This window comes from Anastrepha obliqua, chromosome 1 (genome assembly GCF_027943255.1).
Source record: "Anastrepha obliqua isolate idAnaObli1 chromosome 1, idAnaObli1_1.0, whole genome shotgun sequence".
Taxonomy (NCBI): domain Eukaryota; kingdom Metazoa; phylum Arthropoda; class Insecta; order Diptera; family Tephritidae; genus Anastrepha; species Anastrepha obliqua.
This window is the reverse complement of record NC_072892.1, coordinates 158,470,037-158,490,588: the sequence shown is the minus strand read 5'-3', so window position 1 is coordinate 158,490,588 and position 20,552 is coordinate 158,470,037. Positions and strand designations below refer to the sequence as shown.

Here is a 20,552-nt window from a genome sequence, read left to right as displayed (position 1 = left end):
CGAAATTACACGCAAGTTTCAAAAGGCGTTTCAGAGTGCTTGAAAGTACAAGGCCGGAGCGGCAGCGCGTATTTTTCAAAATGGTGTTTTCAAAGTCGGTGACCAACATTACTCGAAAGCGGCTAAACCGATTAGTCCCAAATTTTAACACGAGCTTCTTAAATATATTTTTTAGAAATTAATTGAAGATTTTCTCTCACCGACAAATATTATTTTTTTTAATTTAAGGCCGAAATATTGGCCAAAAATCGATTCTTTTTTTATTTGAGAAACCGCCGTTTTGTCAAAAAATTTTTGTTTGCTTATTTCTTCGATTAATTACTATATTTAATATTACTTTAACGAAATCTGTTTGGTTTTTTAATTTCAGAGGGTCCAGTTCATAGAAATAGGGTTCACCGCGAAATGTATTTTTTAAGAGAAGCTCCCGGAGATCAGCTGTAGCTCCCATCCAAATAAATATTTTTATTAATACTAAGTCGTAAAATACAGTTAAAAGATACCATTATATGCGTACAAATTTTTAGATCAATAAATTTAAAAGTATTCTCAGAAAAAATTCTGGAAAATTCGCTTTTTTCGGCCTTCTAGTATTTCTTACAGACTATGAAAAACAGATTAATGCTAAATAATTCAAACAAAAATAAATCAAACTTATAATTTACTTGCTTCATTTGAATGAATGAAAGAAATTGTAATATTTCTTATAGTTGAGAGAGAAAGAATAATAAAAGAACAGTTAGAATCTAGAATTTCAACTGGTCTATGTCACCGACAAACGCCAACCCTGGCGTGCATGCTAGTGAAAACAAAACAAATGTATTAATGAGTTCTCATTGATGAGGAGCCTTTTCTTGGGAGAAATACACTCGGAGGATTTCCATTGCCTGCCGAGGGGCGGCCGCTATTAGAAAAAACCTTTTCCTCATTTTGGTGTTTCACCGAGATTTCAACTCACGTTCTCTCTCTACGGTGACCGCTAAGCCTATCATCCTTCCTGTTAAAAACCTTAGAGCGGTTGCTAGATGTGCACATCAAAGGAAATATTAGCAACAAGCTATCACCTTCTTAACATACATAAAGCAAAGGCAAATCGGTAGAAACAACGCCTTACTCGCTAGTCGACACAATTGAAAAGTCACTTCACTATAAGGAATACACTCTTGCTGTTTTTCTGGATATCGAGTGTTCATTCAAAAACACATATCCGGAAGCAATTACGAAATCGCTAACGGAAATGGGAGTAAACAGAGCGCTTATCTATATCGTTTATAGAACGAATGCTAATCGGGCGGACGATAAGCGCAGATTTTGGCGAAAAATCCATTAAGAAATTTCCGATCAGGGTACCCAATATTTTGTAGTCACTGAAAACTTGCACTATTAAAATGCAATGGGCTACAAAGTCGCGTACCTAGAAAAGTTTTACAAATTCTGTTTAGAAAGTTGTAAGTTTTCATGAAATTTTGAAAAATTTTCTACTAAGTTTGAAGCGATGCATTGCATGGTGTTTGTTTCAGTATGAACTATATTTTTATAAAAAAGTCATGGAGTGTTTAAAGTTTTTATAATTTATAATTTTGCAACGAGGTGTATAGGTATGAGAATTATAGCAATGGTATTATGACCAGCCGAGCGCAATGGTTCACAATTAGCTAAATAGTATTGGCGCTCAACCAGAAATGTTAAATTAAGTCCGAGTTTCCATGCAAATCTATACTAATATTATAAAGAGGAAAACTTTGTTTGTTTGTAATGAATAGGCTCAAAAACTACTGGACCGATTTTAAAAATTCTTTCACCATTCGAAAGCTACATCATCCACGAGTAACATGGATTATATTTTATTTTGGAAATAGGGCTCGAGATATAGGTCAAAACGTGGACCCGGGTAACCTTCGGATGTGTATGTACAATATGGGTATCAAATGGAAGCTGTTGGTGAATGCTTTAGTCCAGAGTATTTTTCATGCCGCTCCGTGACTAGGGTCTCGAGATAAAGACCAAAACGTGGACCCTAGAATGTGTTTGTACAATATGGATATCAAATTGAAGCTGTTGGTGAATGCTTTAGTACAGAGTATTTTTCGTGCCGCTCCGTGACTGGGGTCTCGAGATATAGGTCAAAACGTGGACCCGGGTACCTTTGGTTGTGTATGTACAATATGGGTATCAAATGAAAGCTGTTGATAAGTGCTTTAATACGGAGTAATTTTCATACCTATTGATGACTAGGGTCTCGAAATATATGTCAAAACGTGGACCCGCCGTGTCTTTGAACCGAATTAAACCAAACTTACACACATTGTTAAGTAGGTATTGAAGATGATTTCCGTATAGTTTGAATACCTATTGGTAGATAGGGTCTCGAGATATAGGTCAAAACGTGGATCCGGGTAACCTTCGGATGTGTATGTACAATATGGGTATCAAATGAAAGCTGTTGGTGAATGCGTTAGTACAGAGTATTTTTCATGCCGTTCCATGACTGGGGTCTCGAGATATAGGTCAAAACGTGGACCCGGGTAACCTTTGGTTGTGTATGTACAATATGGGTATCAACTGAAAGCTGTTGATAAGTGCTTTAATACGGAGTAATTTTCATACCTATTGATGACTAGGGTCTCGAAATATATGCCAAAACGTGGACCCGCCGTGTCTTTGCACCGAATTAAACCAAACTTACGCACATTGTTAAGTAAGTATTGAAAATGGGTTTCGTAAAGTTTGGTTGTAATTCGGAGCACTGGCAACTGGCACTGGGTACAGCGTTCTTTTGAACCAGCCATAATGTCGCTTACTTTTTTAACGCTTGGGGCGGAACTGAACTGTCAAATTGACAGTGTGAGTTACAATGTGTCAATATTTCTTTCTGATTTGGGTGCCATAAGGAAAAAACGTAAGTGCAACATGTAAAAATTGTTTGTGAATTTTTTGGAGTGGATTTTGGAACAGTGAATAATTTCTTACGAAATTTGAGAATTTAATGTGAAATCCGATTGAAATTATGTGTTCGTGGAAAAAAATTTTTTTTTCGTTTTTTTTTTTTTGAAAAATATAAATGGCTAATGGTTAAAAAAGCTCCAATGCTTAATAAAACATATAAATTGAAACGAAAAATTCATGGATGATCAGGAAAAAAGACGATTGTTTATTCATATGCGTTGATTTGAAATTTAAAAACAATTTTTTTTTTTGCTGATTTCCAATTTATATTTTATATTTACTCAAAAACAAATAGAAAAACAAAAAATATTGTTTATGCCAAAGCGCTTGAATGAAGAATAAAGAAATAAATAATATGAAAATCATACATTTTCTATTCTAAACCATATCTATTCTATTTTAGTGTGCCCAGCGAAGGGGGCCGGGTTTGCTAGTAATATTATATAATTTTTGCGGCCTACACTTGCATTTAATAAATATATTTTTTTGCTATTAAAATGTTGCACGTGCGAAGCGGTGTCACTTATCAGAAATGCGGTTATGTACATTCCGATTAGCTACAATAATATTTACTAGTACAAATTCGTTTGTTTACCTGAATTAATGAAAATCGTTTAAGCCAATTAAAGATACAAAAATTTGTGGTTGGCTTAAAGCAAGATAAGGTTTTTACATTTCCATAGTTAAAACACGAAATTTTTTTGAGTGACTTTCCAAAGAGAAAAACATTTTAAATTTATAAAATAAGATATAGATAAATAAGATAATAAAGTAAGGATAGAACTGGGTATCATTCTTAAGTATTTTTCACTGGCTGTATGCATTTATATAACAATTAAAAACAATTATCACAAATTAAAATGAACTTAGAAATGAAATGCCACTTTTTATAATTTTATTGCGATAGTTTTTGTATTACATTACAAGTTGTATTATTAGCGATAAGCGTCAGCCGAAATTATTATCGTTCGCTTTGTTGTTTGTTTGCCATTGTAATTACGTATTGTACGTGTAGTTGTATGTATGTACATACATATGCTTACAAGCAGTAACAACAATATGAAATGTGCTCTCACAAGAACACAAAAGTTGAAGTTGAGAGGGGTAAGCACGCAAATGTATTTGTGTGTAATTGTAGCAAAGCAATTGCCAGAGGCCAAAGGTGCGGTCGCAGTCAGACATGGAAAGAAAAGTGCTTTTCATTTTTAATTTAATTTTGCTGGCAAGCACTTACTTTCTGTTTAAATAGCCGACAAGTAGTTTGGCAAGGCGAATTCTACAGGCTGATACTGATGCTGGAAATAAAGGGTGATTTTTTAGCTATTATCTTTTTAAACAGTTGGTTTAAACAGCTGAAGCACGGTTCGTGTTTTGTTTCACTGTCAAACATCTTCATTTTGGTTTATAATTAAACCATGAATCGTCTTACAAACGAACAACGCTTATTGAATTTTATTATAAAAATGAGTATTCTGTTAAGAAAGTTTAAAGTCGAAAAATTGTGTTCAGCGACTAAGCTCATTTTTGGATCAATGGGTACGTAAATAAGCAGAATTGTCGATTTCGGAGTGAAGGTCAGCCAGAAGAATTGCAAGAGCTACCCATGTATCCAAAAAACGTCAGAGTTTGGTGCCCTTTATGAGCTGCGAATCGTAACGTAACTGTGAATGGTGAGCGCTACCGTTAAATGATATCCAACTTTTTTTTGCCCAAGACGGTGCCACATGCCACACAGCACGCCTAACAATGGACTTGTTGAGAGGCGAGTCCGGTGAACATTTTATTTCACGCTCGGGACCTGTCAATTGGCCACCCAAATCGTGCGATATAACGTCCTTAGATTATTTTTTGTGGGGCTATGTTAAAGCTCATGTCTATTCAGACAAGCCCGCTTCAATTAACGCATTGGAAGGCAACAGTAAAGCATTTATATGTGAGATACCGGCCGAAACATTGTAAAGAGTATGCCAAAATTGGACTAAGCGGATGGACCATTTGAAGCGCAGTCGCGGTCACATTTTCATGAAATAATCTTCAAACATTAAATTATTTGGACTGTACTATCGATTTAAATCAAAATTGCATGCATTTTTCTAAATTCTGCGTGTGTTTTTTTGAAAAAACTTTCCTATAGCTCTTAAAAAATCACCCTTTACAACAGTTTGGTAGGTTAAAGAAACAAAATGTTCTCAGTTTGCCAATCAGACACCGAACTGCTGATGAAACAATACCACATTGAGTTTGAGATAGTTTTTCTCACAGTGCGCAGTGAATTTGACAAAATCAGTTGTTGAGCTGCTGTACTTTTGTATAAGTGAATGCAGAGCGAATCCATATAAGGTGATGGTACCTTGGTTTTTTTTGTGCTTTGGTGATTTGAACGCTGATCTGTTTACATTCTGTTTGAAATTCGTGCAACTCATGGCATCTGTGGTAAGTAATCAGCTAATTAGGACATTAAAACCACCAAATTGCCAAAACAAAATGAAGGGTGATTAGATTGGAGGTACTTTTTCGAATAGGTTTGTGTTGACAGATCATGCATGACTACTTTCTAAGTAAATACATATTTTTTTCCAGCGTTCCTTGGCATTTCATCATCGAAAGGCTTACGCCTCAAGAACGTTTACAAATCGCAAAATTGTATTAGGAAAATCGATGCTCTGTGAAAAGTGTTCATCGCGCGCTCAAGCCAACTAATGGCGTACATAACCGGCCTATCGAACGCACTATTCAGCAAACCATCCGCAAAATTGTGAATAATTTTACATTACGGGATGATACTCGACCGATTAGACTACGTACAATCTGAAGTGAAAAGAATATTGCAGCTATAAATGAGAGTTTTGCCGGAGATCCTTAAGAATCGAGTTGTCGCCGATCTCAACAACTTGACCTGTCTTATGGCACTACTTGGACTATTTTAAGACTCAGATTTTACGATTAAGATTTTAGTTTGAAAGCGTATAAAATACAGCTTTTGCAAAATTTTAAGCCGTCCGATCTTCCAAAGCGTCATAATTTCAATTGTTGCGTTCTTGAAAAACTCGTCGAAGATCCGCATGTTGCGACCCGAATTTCGTCCAGCTATGAGACCCATTTGTGGCTTAATGGCTACGTCAGTAAGCGAAATTTCCGTATTTGGGTTGAAGAGCAACCGCAAGCTATTCAAGAACGGCCTATGGTCTGGAGGAATCATCGGCAGTGACTCGGTGTGTCAGTTGTGGAATAACAAATCGTCCGCCCACATAAAAAGCGCTACTACAAAGTGTTGCATGTGGCAATAAGAGCCATCAGGCGGTAATTTAACAAAGTTTACCTGAAAGTCACATCACTTTTTGGAAATGATTTCCAAATTTCTTTCGCTAGACAGACTTTTTGAAAGCACTCTCGTTAGCCCGTGTGACGGTGCCTTAAGAATAAACTTTACAACATCCATTAAGTCTAGCAGAGAAATACGAAATTGACGGCGACAGCTTCCGAATGTAGACAGAACGATAAAAAAAAACAAAATAGAAAATATGTACAAAATAATAAATTCCAAACAGTGGATGAAATATGCGTGGGCGTGCGGAAAGTCGCGTATATTTACATATCTATGAAAAAAGGATATTATGCAACAACGTAAAATAGTGAATGGAGTTGACTTTTGTAGTACATAGCAGATTTTACACCCCAAATTTTTTCGTTTAGCATTACATGGCGATGAAGCAAATAAATGCGTTGTCTGATAAAGATGTCCCTTGCATTCTTGAATAAGCTGAATTTCATCCTTGGTCTTCCAAATCAAGTTTTTTGTATTTACTTAATTCAATGCTTTACTTTTTAAGTAAGACATTTTCAGTTAATGGGAAGTCTCTGCTGAAGGTCGAATGTGTCAACTCAGCAGTACCATAACAAAAATGTGTCACTACCATTTAATGCTCTTATTCCACATCTACACATTCCACTAAATGTGGCTTAACCATCGCCCATATTTCTGTTTCGACTTTGTCCTTTTTTCTCATATAGGAAATTTGCTGATTTAATATTTAATTTTCAAAATGGCATCAAGCAAATCAGGTCGCTGATTTCGGGCGCAATAAAACGAAAATTGAGTTGTCAAACTACGAAATGGCAGTTGACGTTAAGGTAGTGATGGTAAGAAATGATGGAAAGAAAAAGACCAGTTAACACAAGAACTCAAGCCGGTCGATCATCAACTACGTCGTGTTTTTCCTGATTGGGTCGTTTAAATGCATGAAAATGATCCGGATTTTTTTTATCGGAAGCTATCGGAATTCACAAAATACAAACAAACCAGCTTTAAAATGTATACACACGCATATCTACACATACATACATACATAAACAAGAAGATATAAATTGAATGTAATATTAGCCGCATTTAAAAGATTAATATTCATTAACATTTCAAACTGAAAAGTGACGTATTATCAAAAACTAGATAACGGTGTGGTGTTAAAAAAACAAAAACAGGGTAAAGGAAAGGCGTTACTTTGTTATCAAAGACGCCAAAAAAATTCGGTTGAAGGTGGTGGTGACACGACACTGAATGGGTACGAGTGTCTACAAGATACAATAAAATGAGATTAAATGGTTTGGAACGAATGTGAAACACCATGCGCTTAATGACATAATATTTACTTCTCAGTGGAACACATTTATGTACACATACATATACACTCATGGGCAATAAAATAAGTGTGCGGTATTTTTACCACTTTTGGCTATTTTACTTTTGCTTATTTAGTGTCAATTAATTTTTTTTAATTTTAATTTATTTTACAACAAAACTTGGGTATCTAATGCCGGTCTTGAAGTAATCGGAAAAGCTCCGGTGCAACAGATGGCCACAGTGCGTTGTTGTCTCGATAAGGTACTCCTGACTACCAAGAGAGAGATCACGACCACTGATGCATAGGTGATAATAGGTCTTATCATAACCGAGTAGATCCATAGGACCCTGCGTTTTCCCAAAGACACCTTTGCACTGCCAGAAGGCAGCAAGCTGAATGTCTCACTTTGCTTCTCCGTGAAGGAGCCATTAGATTTTCTAAGTGACCCCAGCTTTGCGGTTGGATCCCTTTTCAGGATACTAACCAATTTTGCCGTGTCACTCAGAGATTCAATACCGCCGCAGAATTCCATAAAAGAAGCTCTTTTCGACTCACAAATTAGCTTCTTGTAGTTCCTTTGAATATGACGGTATCGCTCCCAGTCGTCAGCAAGATTAGTTTTGAGGTCCCGGTTTAGAAGTTTTCTCGACTCATGCCTCAATGTTTGGAGCTCTCGGTTCACCCTGAACGGAATGGGAGTCCGATCAAGGAGAGGTCGAATTTTACAGGCTGACTCAAAACATTCTAAACTAAGGCAGCGCTGAATTTCTCAACTGCCACCTGAATCCCCTATTCTTTCCGAAGTCTTGGTGGCATCACGTCAAAGCCCCGCAACGCCCCCCTAAACTTCTGCCAGTCTGTTTTCCTGGGGTTTCTGGAGGGCAATGGCATTTGTGCCTCCTCGCCATACTCAAACTCAATATACCTGTGGTCAGAGCACGAATATTCGGCAAGGACTCTCCAGTTTCTGATTGACCACCCAAATTTTGAATTTGATAAGGTGAGATCAACCACCTCCTGCCTTCTAGCAGTAACAAACGTGGGCTGTCTGCCCTTGTTATGTATGTTTAGGCAAAAGGAAGCGATAAGCTCGAATAGCCGAGAGCCCCGCTCATTGCATTTGCTGCTGCCCCAGATTGTATGCTGGGTATAAGCATCACAGCACAGAACGAGGCCCAGACTGCGCCGCTCACGAAACCTTACGAGACTGGTGGCCTTCCCAGTTATAGCACACCTCAGCCGCTACCAGGTCTTGGCAACAAACTTGCGCCAGACCGTTCGCAGTGAGATGGGGTGATACTATAAGACCTGTCCTAGGTCTACTCGAACTCCTGTCATATAATAAAGTGGACCCTTTCAACGCGCTAAAGCCACAAAGGTGGCCCCTAAAGACTCAGGGCCATTGCATCGTTGTTATGAGAGTGTGTTGTAGTATATATGAAGAGAGTGCTACTCAACTGCTTCACAACGCCTTCTAAGACATCCTTCAAATACACTTTTGCCCGATCTTAACCCCTTTTTCCCAGAAATGAAGAGATGTATCGCCTTTAAAAGACACTCCTCACCAAACCATTACGGAGGCTGGATGGTGCCCACCCTGTGAAAATAATATTTTCATCTCCGTTGACCGCGTACCATCGATGAAGTTGCTTGCATCGGTCGAGTCTAATTTTAAGCAACGGAAGTCTTTTAGGTGCAGATTACCTTTAATTAGTCCTGACATGGATCTGGTTGATACATTCATTTCTCTGGACATGGTTTTCTGCTTTCTAAGGGGATTTCTGCGAATTTTTTTTTCGAACGGCTTTTATGGTTGCACTGGTTCTTCTTCTTTTTCTGTCACTTCAGACGTTTGGGTAAAACGATTGATGGTGCGGTAATCAAATATTTTCGGGATATTAAGTCTTCAGCAATTCGTAAATCTCACTTGTACTTTTACCACACAGAATTTATGGCAAGACTAAGTAGCTTGTAAGAATTGAATCGGTCAACTAGTTTCTAAGTTATGGCGGTCATACTTTTATTAGACAGACTGTACATCATCGAATTCGCATCAAACAGTGACTCGCGTAGATGATTAGCTATTGACTATATAATTTATTGCGTATCTGCAAAGTTTTCACAATTTTTCTATAGTATTTCCACAATTTCTTTTGAAGCTTGAACTTTTTTGTGTGACGTTCATAAAAATTAAAACTTCAAGGTCCATAGTACTTTAAAATTCCATTTAATTTTGAGACACCCTAGCCTCCTTATGTGTAGAAGTGGCGTAGATTAACTTTTTCTTTAAGGGGTTAGGGGTAGTCAGAATTTTCAAAAAATTCATTTTTTTTTTGCATTTTCTTAAAGTATAATGTTTTAAAAATATTGTGTAAAAATTTGAAGTGAATCCGACAAATACTTTTCAAGTTATTCAACAATTAACAAAGGGCGCTCGGCCGCTCCGGAGCCGATAGCAAAACTTAAAATGCGTTTTTCTCAAAACTATGTTTTTCAAACTGGTGAACACTGTAACTTAAAAACCGCTACGTAGATTTCAATAAAATTTATACAGCTTTTGAAAAACATAAAAAACTTGTGCCTGATCGAAGGATTTTTTTTTTCAAAAATTTCGATTTTTTTTTAACAATTAACTGTTGGTTTTTTGCTCTAAAATCTGGAAAAAATTTTCTGAGGCCGCCATTTTGTTCATTTTGAAAAAAAAAAGCTTCGATCAGGCACAAGATTATCTATTAATAAAACTAATTTTTCTTGTCCGATTGGTTTTAGATGAATCTGCAAGGACTTTTGATGTTCACCGCAAGGGACTTCTGGAGAAACGGGCTTCACACAAACAGCGATAACTTTTGCAATTATTAATTTTTTTTTTTGAAATTTTGGTGAAGTCAAGTTCCAACATGATGTTTTTATGCTATGTTTTTATTTTTGTTAAATAAATTAATTAAGTAGCAAAAAAAAATTCGTGAAAATCATCATTTTTTCGGGCCTCTGACTACCCCTAACCCCTTAAAAGATATTTGAATTTCTACAAGAGTAGCGAAATTTAATCAGATATGCGCAGTAATAGCGGGCAATAGCTCGCGATAGTGATCGCTTCTTTTTAATCAAACCCAGCAGTTGCTCGTGCAGTATTGTGGTTTACGAGCAGGTTCATGTGACCAAATATATGTTTGTATGTATGCACTTATCAAGGAAATATAATATTCATGGCATACAGCATGAATTAATAGGCATGGCGCTGGGCTATTGGCATATTTAATATATTTTGACAATTTACGACACCGACTTTAGCCGGCCATTTCCTGGGATACGTGCGCATTTGGCATTTTTTCGTGTGCTAATTTTAGCGCTCTTTTTGAAGCCTATGTAGGTACATATGTAAATGTGTATGTATGTATGCTGGTATTTCTTATTTTCTTCATTATTTTCATTACTTTTTGGCTTAAATCCATTCGTGTTTACACTTTGGAAGAAACAAATTCATACACACAAATTTGTGGGTTTTAATATGTGATTTGTAAGCGATTCGGAGAACTAATAAAAAAATCCAAATTTTTTTAACAAATCTGAAAGCACTTACTTTTGGGCACAGAAATAAAATGTAGTTATGTATTTACTTGAAGAAGACTGATCAATTTCGACTGTGCTAATCTTAGCATTTAATTATTTCTGAATTGCAGTCAAGCAAGTGCTGCTGATTTTATCTTCTAGCATCCATTAAAAATAAAATGTGTGCTAAGGCGTACTATTCGTTTTTTCCTGTATAGATTAAGTGCAATATATTTATTTTAATTGCTTTGAATTGCATTTTGAATTAAAAGTTCGTATTTCTCTGTAAAGTAACTTTGCCCACTGCAACTCGTTGACATTTTTCGGAATGCGTTCACAGAATTGCAAATGAAAGCGTTCCGCATGCCGACAAGTGGAGGTATGCACGCCTTGCATGCATTACTTTTGCTGTTTATGTTTAGCTGTCGGTGGTGGTATGTATTAGTGAGTCAGTCTATTTAGGTAGCAGCATTAAGAATTCACTCAAATTCCCTATGTTGGGCTTGGCTTGATTTTTGTTTCTCTTTCGATTGCCAGTGCAAGTGACTCATACACCAGAGGAGCGAAGAACAAGAACTTTGCCGCGGAAATGTGTAGCACAGTGGATTGTGAGCATAAAAATATGAACAAAAGTATTGCGGAGGGAGAGGAATATCAAATATTGCGGAGGGAGAGGAATATCAATTTTTAATATACAATAAATACACACATAGATGGCTATTAGCCTAGACAGACGGAGGTTTTAATCGGGATTACCGGTTCAGTTTTTTCTGATTAAAATAGTAGTCCGAAAGACGGTTGTTACGCGGCTACTAGTGAACAGTTGATTTGCTTATTCGATAGTTTTGTAAATAAAAGATGGACCGTATGCAACAAATATGGGTATTAGCTGGCCTGATACTCAGAAATAATTATTTACTAGCTTTAACCCGCAGCCCCGCTCGCGTAGGAGTAGTTTTGAGGGATTTAGGATATGTATATAAAATAATTACAAACAATAATTTCATAGAAAATAATTTTTTATTAATAACCATAATATTACAATACCTGGCATCCGTTGCTATGCCTCTTTGAATAAAATCAAAACAACCAATCAGAAAAATATCAAGCAAAATTATTTTGATTAATTTTCTATCTCAAACCGTTTTTGAACTTTGCATTTGGGTCATAGTTGAACAGCTTATGCGGATTATAAAGTCTAGAGTGCGCTATAAATAGTGGGGAATAGGAAAAACTAAGATTTTTTAGATTAAATTTAAGCAAATATTCAATTATTAGCGACGAATGAGAGTGGTGGCGCGGCCTGGGGGCTGTTGGAAGGGAGTATCATCATAAAAACATGCCTATAACCTTGATTGGGTGAAAATATGAATGTATAAACATTTTTACGTCAATTGGTGTTGTCGTTTCGTAGTGATGCACGGACAACGTACAGACATTCACCTTTATAGTATAGATTAAAAAAATATGAAATTGCAATTTCTCAAACAGCTCCAAAATATCAAAACAATTAATATAATTTCGTACGTGTTATTGCAAGTTAGTATTCCATCCGGCTTATTTTGTTCTTCTCTTTAAAAGTTTCATTATTTTTCATTCATTTTTGGGCAATGTTGCCATCGAAAATCGAAAATTCGACACCGAACAGCAGATATTATTCCTAAAAAGCTTTTTCATGACAGAAATACACACGGAGTTTTGATAGACACGTTTCAACCCATTCGGCTACGGCGTCCAAATTACTTGTACTTAATTCCTGGGAAGATTCCGAATTAAGTTCTTAATCCCTATTAACGCCACCGTCTGTCTAAGCTATATGAGTCACACATACATCCTTTGCTCGGTGTTTGGCAGTTTTTTCTTTGAATTTATGGTGTATTGCACCTTGAAGTTGTTCTAAAGGTTGCCCCTATATACCTACAGTTTTACTTCGCCTTTCAACGACAGATGATTTTTAAGTGAAGCTTTTTGTGTAACAGAAATTAACTGGGAAATCGAGTTAGTTCAGGCATTGTGATTGATGGATTGATTGCATTGACAATTTTATTTTCACTAAAGTCGAGTTAACTAAATTCGAATTAGTGCAATTATTTTAGTGAATATTTTATTTTTTTATAAAATTCGATTTTTTTTTTTGCGAATACACAAAATCTCTAACTCAGATGGTTGATTTGTATTTACAATTATTATATGTAGTTTACTCGTAGGTTCGCGTTTCCATTGGTGGTTTGCATTTTCTAATAATTAAAAATTACTAAAAAATAAAACAAAAAATTGGTCACCACATTCTAGAGCGCCAATTAAAAAAATTTGTGGTTAGCACTAGCCGATCGAAGTGAAACTTTTATGAAAAAGTCTTTTTCGAGCTTAACTCCCAGTCGGTAATTAAAAATCGAATACAAAATTTTTCTCCCGAACTCCGAGATTATAAAATAATTTTATATTAAAAAGGTACTTTTTTTCTTACAATCCTGTGTTTTTTGTGTTATCGATAAAGTCAAAGTAAAAACTTAAAAAAATGGAAGCCAGCAAAGAAACGAGGTTTGTAGATAAAATAAAATTTGAAATTAACTATTGCTTCGCTTTGGCTTTTCTTCATACCAGTAATAATAATTAAGCAAACAGTAAATTATTCCACCCAACCAATTTTTATAAAAAAAAAATTTTCAAAACAGTCTTTATAGCTGATTGCCAATTTTCCAGCCAAACTGCCATATATGAACGGGTAGATACTTTTTTGTGGATTTCTTGCTAATCTCTGTATATATGGTATGAATGTACTTTAACAGAAGTTCTCAATCACTCTTTAGCCATCCACCGATTATGCTCTGACTAAGCGCATAATCAGACATCGATAAAACTTGCCGTAAAGTAAATAAATTTCATGATCCACAACAAGAGCAGTTTTTCTATTTATGGAGGTTGGAATCAGACATTCTCAAGTATAACTCGATGTATTTATGATATCTAGAAGTAGTTATTTTTCAAGTTTTCAAGACCTTTGCTATTTAATTTACATTACAAATCGCTAAAAATAGTTTATGAATATTTTTGTTTGTTTTGGGTGCGTGATAGATTGAACGTGATAACTGTTTGGGACAATATTTGTTAACTTAGTACTGATATATCTTTTATTATATTTTACTGGCAACGCAATTACGTTCTAGAAACACTGGTTTACACTGGATTTTTGGAATTATAAAATTAGTGAGTATTGTACTTGAAATTGCATATATTTTGTTTTTGCAATTGACAATATTTACAATTTACAAAGCCAAATACAATAAATTGTGATTTAGCCGTTTAATGCATTGTTTAACTCTAGAACTTCACTTAACCAGCCGAAAATTTCCATACTTCTATTAAAGACGATAGTATCTAAACAATTCTATGTGCAATGTGTTCCTGTTTGATTTTAGATAAGATTAAAGTTATGAAAAAAAAATTATTTATTTATTCAAATATAAGAAATGTTTGAAATAAGTTATAGAGGTTGGTTCTTTCGTAGTGAATTTCAATTCGATTGCCCAAAAATTTTAATGAATCTCACTCGGAAGGGACTTATAGAAACTGCTCGTAAGTCGATAGCTCTAGTGCTTTCACTCATTATAAGTTTTAATATGTAAGTAGTTATAATTAAAAAAAAAAATACAAAACTGCTCGAAATAAAGTGAGTAGGCCAAAGCTAAATTACAGCTTTTAAAATACCTGCTCATATAATTTAAAGTAGGTTAAAAGATTATTTATATTTTGTATATGTATATACACACCTAATTCTCTTTCTACCCGAATTTTTTTTACCCCAATTGTTTTGTTTTAACTCGATTTTCAATATTTTAGCATTTTTCTTGAATTTCATAGAGCAAATAGAGTGAGATTTTTCGCCGCATGTACGAAGCGTTTAAATTAGTCTCAGGAAAAGCCTCTAAGAATCGGTGGATTTTGTTCTCGCCGTTTCAAAATTTATTTCTTATAATATATTTAATAAATAAAAGAGTGAAAGCGCGAAATAAATTCTTAAGTGAGTTCTAAAAAAAGTGTTTAATATAGTTTTCACTTAATTCTCGTCTTACACAATTTTTTTTTGAGAACGTATCTGTCTATATAAGGTGTTTATTTAGATAATTAACTGAAAACTCACGTAATTCTTTTTTAAGTTTAAATGAAGATTAATACAAAATTCTAAGGTTAAGCAGCTACCTTCGACTGTGTTTTTCCACTGTTTAATTTCTCTTCTAAATTAAAAAAAAATAATAATGAAAATAATTTTCTTATAATACAAGCGTTTTTACACTAAAATAAAGAATGTAAAATCGGTATTTTAATTAAAAAAACGTTTAAATCCAACTTCGTTGCTTGTATTTTTTTATATTTTGAAAGGGAATCTTGTTAAAATTATATAAAATGCTTTTTTTTGTTTTTGTTTTAGAAAATTTGAACAACAAAGTCCTCTCAAGCAGTGCTTCAGACATTTTTCATTGAATTTGCTTGGTGCTGGCAATTGTTACACAAAAAAACATAAATATTTAGAAAATATGCGAACTTTACTTAATACCCTTCCAAAAACTTTGAGAATTCGATACTCCTCGGCGCTAAGGAGAAGTATCGGTATTCAGTACTTCCACCTTGATGCTCATCCTTAGTTGCGATCGCTATTAAAAAGAACTCTTGTAACAATTGATGCTTTAGTGGGTATCGGAATCGGAGTCCCCTGAATTGGACCTAGTGGCGCAAAATTAATCACTTTATCGGAAGATTTATAATTTTTGCAATTGGCGTGTTACGTCGATCATATTTGACACTTGTGAACTAGACAGCTACAAGGAAGACAAGGGATGGAATGCCCAAATATCGAAAACAAAATTTTTATCACCAAAATTTATTATTTACTAGAAAAACAATTCTAAAAAAAAAAATGTATTAAAGAACTCTTTGAACATTTGCTGCTTCAGCGGGTATCGGAAACGGAGTCTTCTGAATTGTACAAGGTGGCGCAAAATTAATCACCCTATCGGAAGATTTATAATTTTTGCCAATGGCATTCAACTTCATATTTGATACTTGTGAATTAGACAGCTGAAGTGTAGAGAAGGAATGGAGCGCGCAAATGTTGAAATAAAGATTTCCTTCACTCAAAATAATTATTTTTATTTAGTAAAGAAGTTATTGAAAAACAATTTGTTTGATTAATTTACGTGAACTTGGAGAAATAACTCTTTTAACATTTAATGTTTCGAAAACAGAGTCTCTTGGATTGTACAAGGTGGCGCAAAATTGTTCACCCTATCGGAAGACTTATAATTTTTACACATGGCCTTGTACGTCAATCATATTTTACACTTGTTAACTAGACAGCTGCAGTGTAGAGAAGGAATGGAACTTTTAAATGTCAAAATAAATATTTCCATCACTTAAAATCATTTTTTTTATTTAGTAAGAAAGTTATTCAAAAACAAATCGAACGATTAATTTACGCCAACTTGAAAAAAGAATTCTTTTAACATTTGATGTTTCGAAAACACAGTATCCTAGATTGCACTTAGTCATGCAGAAGCCGGCTCAGCTATAAGGATCGAAATTGCCCGCACGAAACAATTACTTACTATTCTTTGGTATATAAAATACTCAGATTTTTGTCACTCGATTCCCACTGTTTTTTACTTCCCCCGGATATACAACACTCTCACCGGCTATTATTTCACTCGCGACTGCATTGCATTCAAGTATCGCTGTTGAATTGCAACTCACTAAGCGAAGATTTAATTATTTATAATATGAAAAGAGTCAGAGCACTTTGATGAAGGCACAAAAATTCACATATTGGAAAAAAAACTAGAATGCGGTTTTTGCACAAATAACCACCATAAATACGTTGGCGAAAATCAATAAAAATCACAATTCGCGCGACTCGAGCTAAAACGCTAAGCGACAGCCAGCTAGAAACTTAAAATCAGCGACAAGCAGACTCGCGCGGCTGGCAGGGAAGAGAAAATGGAGGGCACAACAAAGTGATACTTAAAGTTCGCATGCAACACACAACAAATAGAGTAAATATATAAAAGTAAGCAAATGGGCACCAAAAGTCAATAGTAGAATATTTAAGATATCGTACAAAGAAGTACTTTATAAAATAATAGCAGTCACGCGGTTTGATTTTTACTTAGATTTGTTAGCTTTTCACTTTACTTTGAGATTTTTTGTTTGCTTCTATTTCCAGTAACAAACTAAATCTCAAACGTTGTCCTTTATTGTTGATTTCACATTTTTAGCACATTTACTTTCTGATTAGTAAACACCGCACAGGTACGACCAGAAGTTGTTTGCATAGCAAAATCAGATTCTTATTCCGACACGAATTATTTGGCGTATAAGTAGAGTATTATGCTAATCCAGCACAAATCCAATGCTTAAGGTAGGTAGGTGATCGAATCAGTTGTACGCGTTTAATGCCAAACATAACAACGCAGTGAGAGGTTCAAAAATCGCAAAAACAAAAGAAAACACACACACGCACACGCTCGTACACTCACATGGTAGCTGCATCAGTGGTAACAAACAAACGTCAGAGGTAGCAGCGTCGAGTGAATGCACTGTTTGTAGTTGTTGCCATTGTTTGACTCTCCTCAGCTCTCCCGTTTCGACAACAAGAAATGTTGGCTTGTTGCTGGTGATTCTTTAGCACAGACTGACTGACGTTTCGTTTCTACTATTTTTTTTTTACTTCTCTTACTGATTGTATTACTCAACTAGAATAACTTATTTATGTTTTCGCACAGTTTTTATTAATTCACTAAACTACTCACATTTTGTAGCACTATTAAATATTTACAAATTTAAACAACTGGTTTAATAACGCCAAAAAAACGACACTTATAAACGCAACGCGAAAAATTTACTACCGAAACAATTTGCACTTTGCCAAACCGCTACTCGCATCCGCACTCGATTGGCAACGCCAGCTGACTGAATAGGCAGCATTTGCGAAATATTGCGGAAGCCTGTGTATGGAGTGTTTAACCCGTGAGCGGCTGAGAGAGATTTTTTGATAAAGTTTTTGTGTTAACAATTTGGAATAGAAGTAAAGTAAATATAAGTAAAAGGAGTCATCCAAAATGTGGCTGATATTTCAATTTAACAGCTAATTGTAATAAATTGAATTATAGTGCAATATTTGAAAGCAAAAATAAAAGGATTTTTCGACAGATTTGAATATCTAAGCTTTTTTTAATTTTATTAATAAACGGAAAATCTACTTTTGAAATAGTTTTTCTTTTGAAGCATCATAAAAACATTCCTCATAATAAAGAGGCAGTAAAGCCAACAAGAAATTAGTAATTTTAAGTCAATAATTAACACTTTTCAACAGGCGGCTGGTTGGACTGATGACGGGCCTACTTTCTACGGGCAAAGCACACGGAAAAGGTGGGCGTCGCAGATACGGCACTCTACCTAGCATGTTAAGAGGAGAATGAGACGGCAGACCACTTTCTGTGCGTCTGCCCAGCTTTCGCTCGAATCAGGCTTGAGGTCTTTGGCACTGATGTGTTAAGGGATTACAGATACAGTTAGAATTTTCGGAAAATAGATTTTGTTTTTTTTTTCTTAATGTAAATATAGGGATAATAAATATATACAGAGAAAATTTAATATCCTTCCGGTGAATATTTTCAAAGTTACACGCCAATTTTAAAAGGCCTTTCAGAGTGCTTGAAAGTGCAAGGCCGGAGCGGCAGCAGGTTTTTCTCAAAATGGTGTTTTCATAGTCGGTGACCAACATTACTGGAAAACGACCGATGATTATAAACCGATTGTCTCAAATTTTAACACGAACTTCTTAAATATATTTTTTGTAATTAATTAAGGATTTTTTCTCACCGATAAGTTTTGTTTTTTTATCAAGAATTTAAGGCCGAAATTTTTGGTCAAAAATCGATTTTTTTTTATTTGAGAAACCGCCATTTTATCAAAAAAATTTATTATTATTAAAATCGATTAATTACTATCGTATATTTAATATTACTTTAACATAATCTGTTTTTTTTTTTTATTTCAGAGGGTCCAGTTCAGATAAATAGTGTTCACCGCGAAATGTATTTTTTAAGAGAAGCTCCCGGAAATCAGCTGTAGCTCCCGTCCAAATATATATTTTTACTAATACTAAGCCTTAAAGTACAGTTAAAAGATAACATAATAGTGTAAAAATTTTTAGATCAATAAATTTAAAAGTTTTCTCAGAAAAAACTCTGGAAAATTCGCTTTTTTCGGACTTCTCACTGTATATAACCCCTTAAGAAGCGACCACATTGGATTCTTGGTCTCTTAAGATCTACTCAAATTTTTTTGGAGGTCGGGTGGGTTTAAAGAAAATTAAAAAGGGAACGCGAGTGCAGTACAATGGACTTAATGGTGTCCAACTGCTGTACTTGCTAGTTGCGCCGACAAAAAAAAGTGAGGTATAAAAAAACTTGGAAATTTGAAAAAAAAAATTTACATTAGCAAATTATTCACGTTTTTATTGTGATAGAGAGTGAAGACGAAATTTGGTAATAAATTGAGTAATATTTATTAGTCATACTAACCTAATCTAACCTAGTTTTACTTTGTGAATTTCAGCATACCCTTTACCTTGCAAAAAATCTCAAAGAAATAAAGCCAATGGCGTTAAATCGCTTGATCTGGGCGGTTGGGTTCGCGAGAAAGCGGTATTTCTGAATCATAAATCAACGCTTTCGACTATTTCTCTTAGTAATGATAGTAAATTTAAAATTGATATCAAAATTGAATATAAAATTGACAGTCTGCACATAACAGCTTCGATTTTACCTTAATAAGGTATAAAAAAAACTAAAAATATAATATAACATTGGATATTTCTTATTCCATTTAAATTACGTACTCTGCGGGTTAAAAAGTAGTATGGCATCACTGCATGCACATGATATTCATGCTATTCCCCGTTAGATGACGCTTTATCGAACGGAAGCGTATGAAAAAATGTCGCAGAGTCTAACACATTTCTACATAGTTGGCAACGCAAGCAATAAAACATAATACTACTACATGCAAGCGCGTTTCCTACGATCTGCTAAATTATTCGTTCTTTGGAATTAAAAAAAAATGTCGCGAAGTTCGTTTCATGTGAGTAGTACAAACTCAAAGTTTATGTAATAATTTATGTAAAATAAAATTATCATTTGATAACTCATTTTATCAACTTTTGCTATACAATTTCACGAAACTATGTGAATGATTTAAAATATTACCATCCGTTTGCCCAGAATACAAATCAAAATTATCTAACTGTCTCATACCGGGTTCAGCGTTAAATTTTTTTCCCTATAGGCCTCTTCTATTGACCATTTCCCTGCTCGCTATTACTATGCACGATTGACTTAACGAAAAATTTGCATGCGAAAGCAACAACAAAGTTATCGTGCA

The 20,552-nt window shown here is 34.8% G+C and overlaps 1 protein-coding gene across 5 annotated transcripts in view; it reads right to left on the bottom strand.

The window, feature by feature from the left end:
• The window catches only part of LOC129237199 (bestrophin-1), a 79,526-nt gene extending 61,466 nt beyond the window's left edge, over positions 1–18,060 (bottom strand). For 4 of the 5 annotated variants that reach the window (XM_054871721.1, XM_054871737.1, XM_054871748.1 and 1 more), the window contains exon 1: positions 17,645–17,911. The gene's annotated coding sequence lies outside the window, so the exon portion shown is untranslated. The other variant, XM_054871730.1, reaches the window with a different exon arrangement.
• Positions 18,061–20,552: the final 2,492 nt, after the last annotated feature.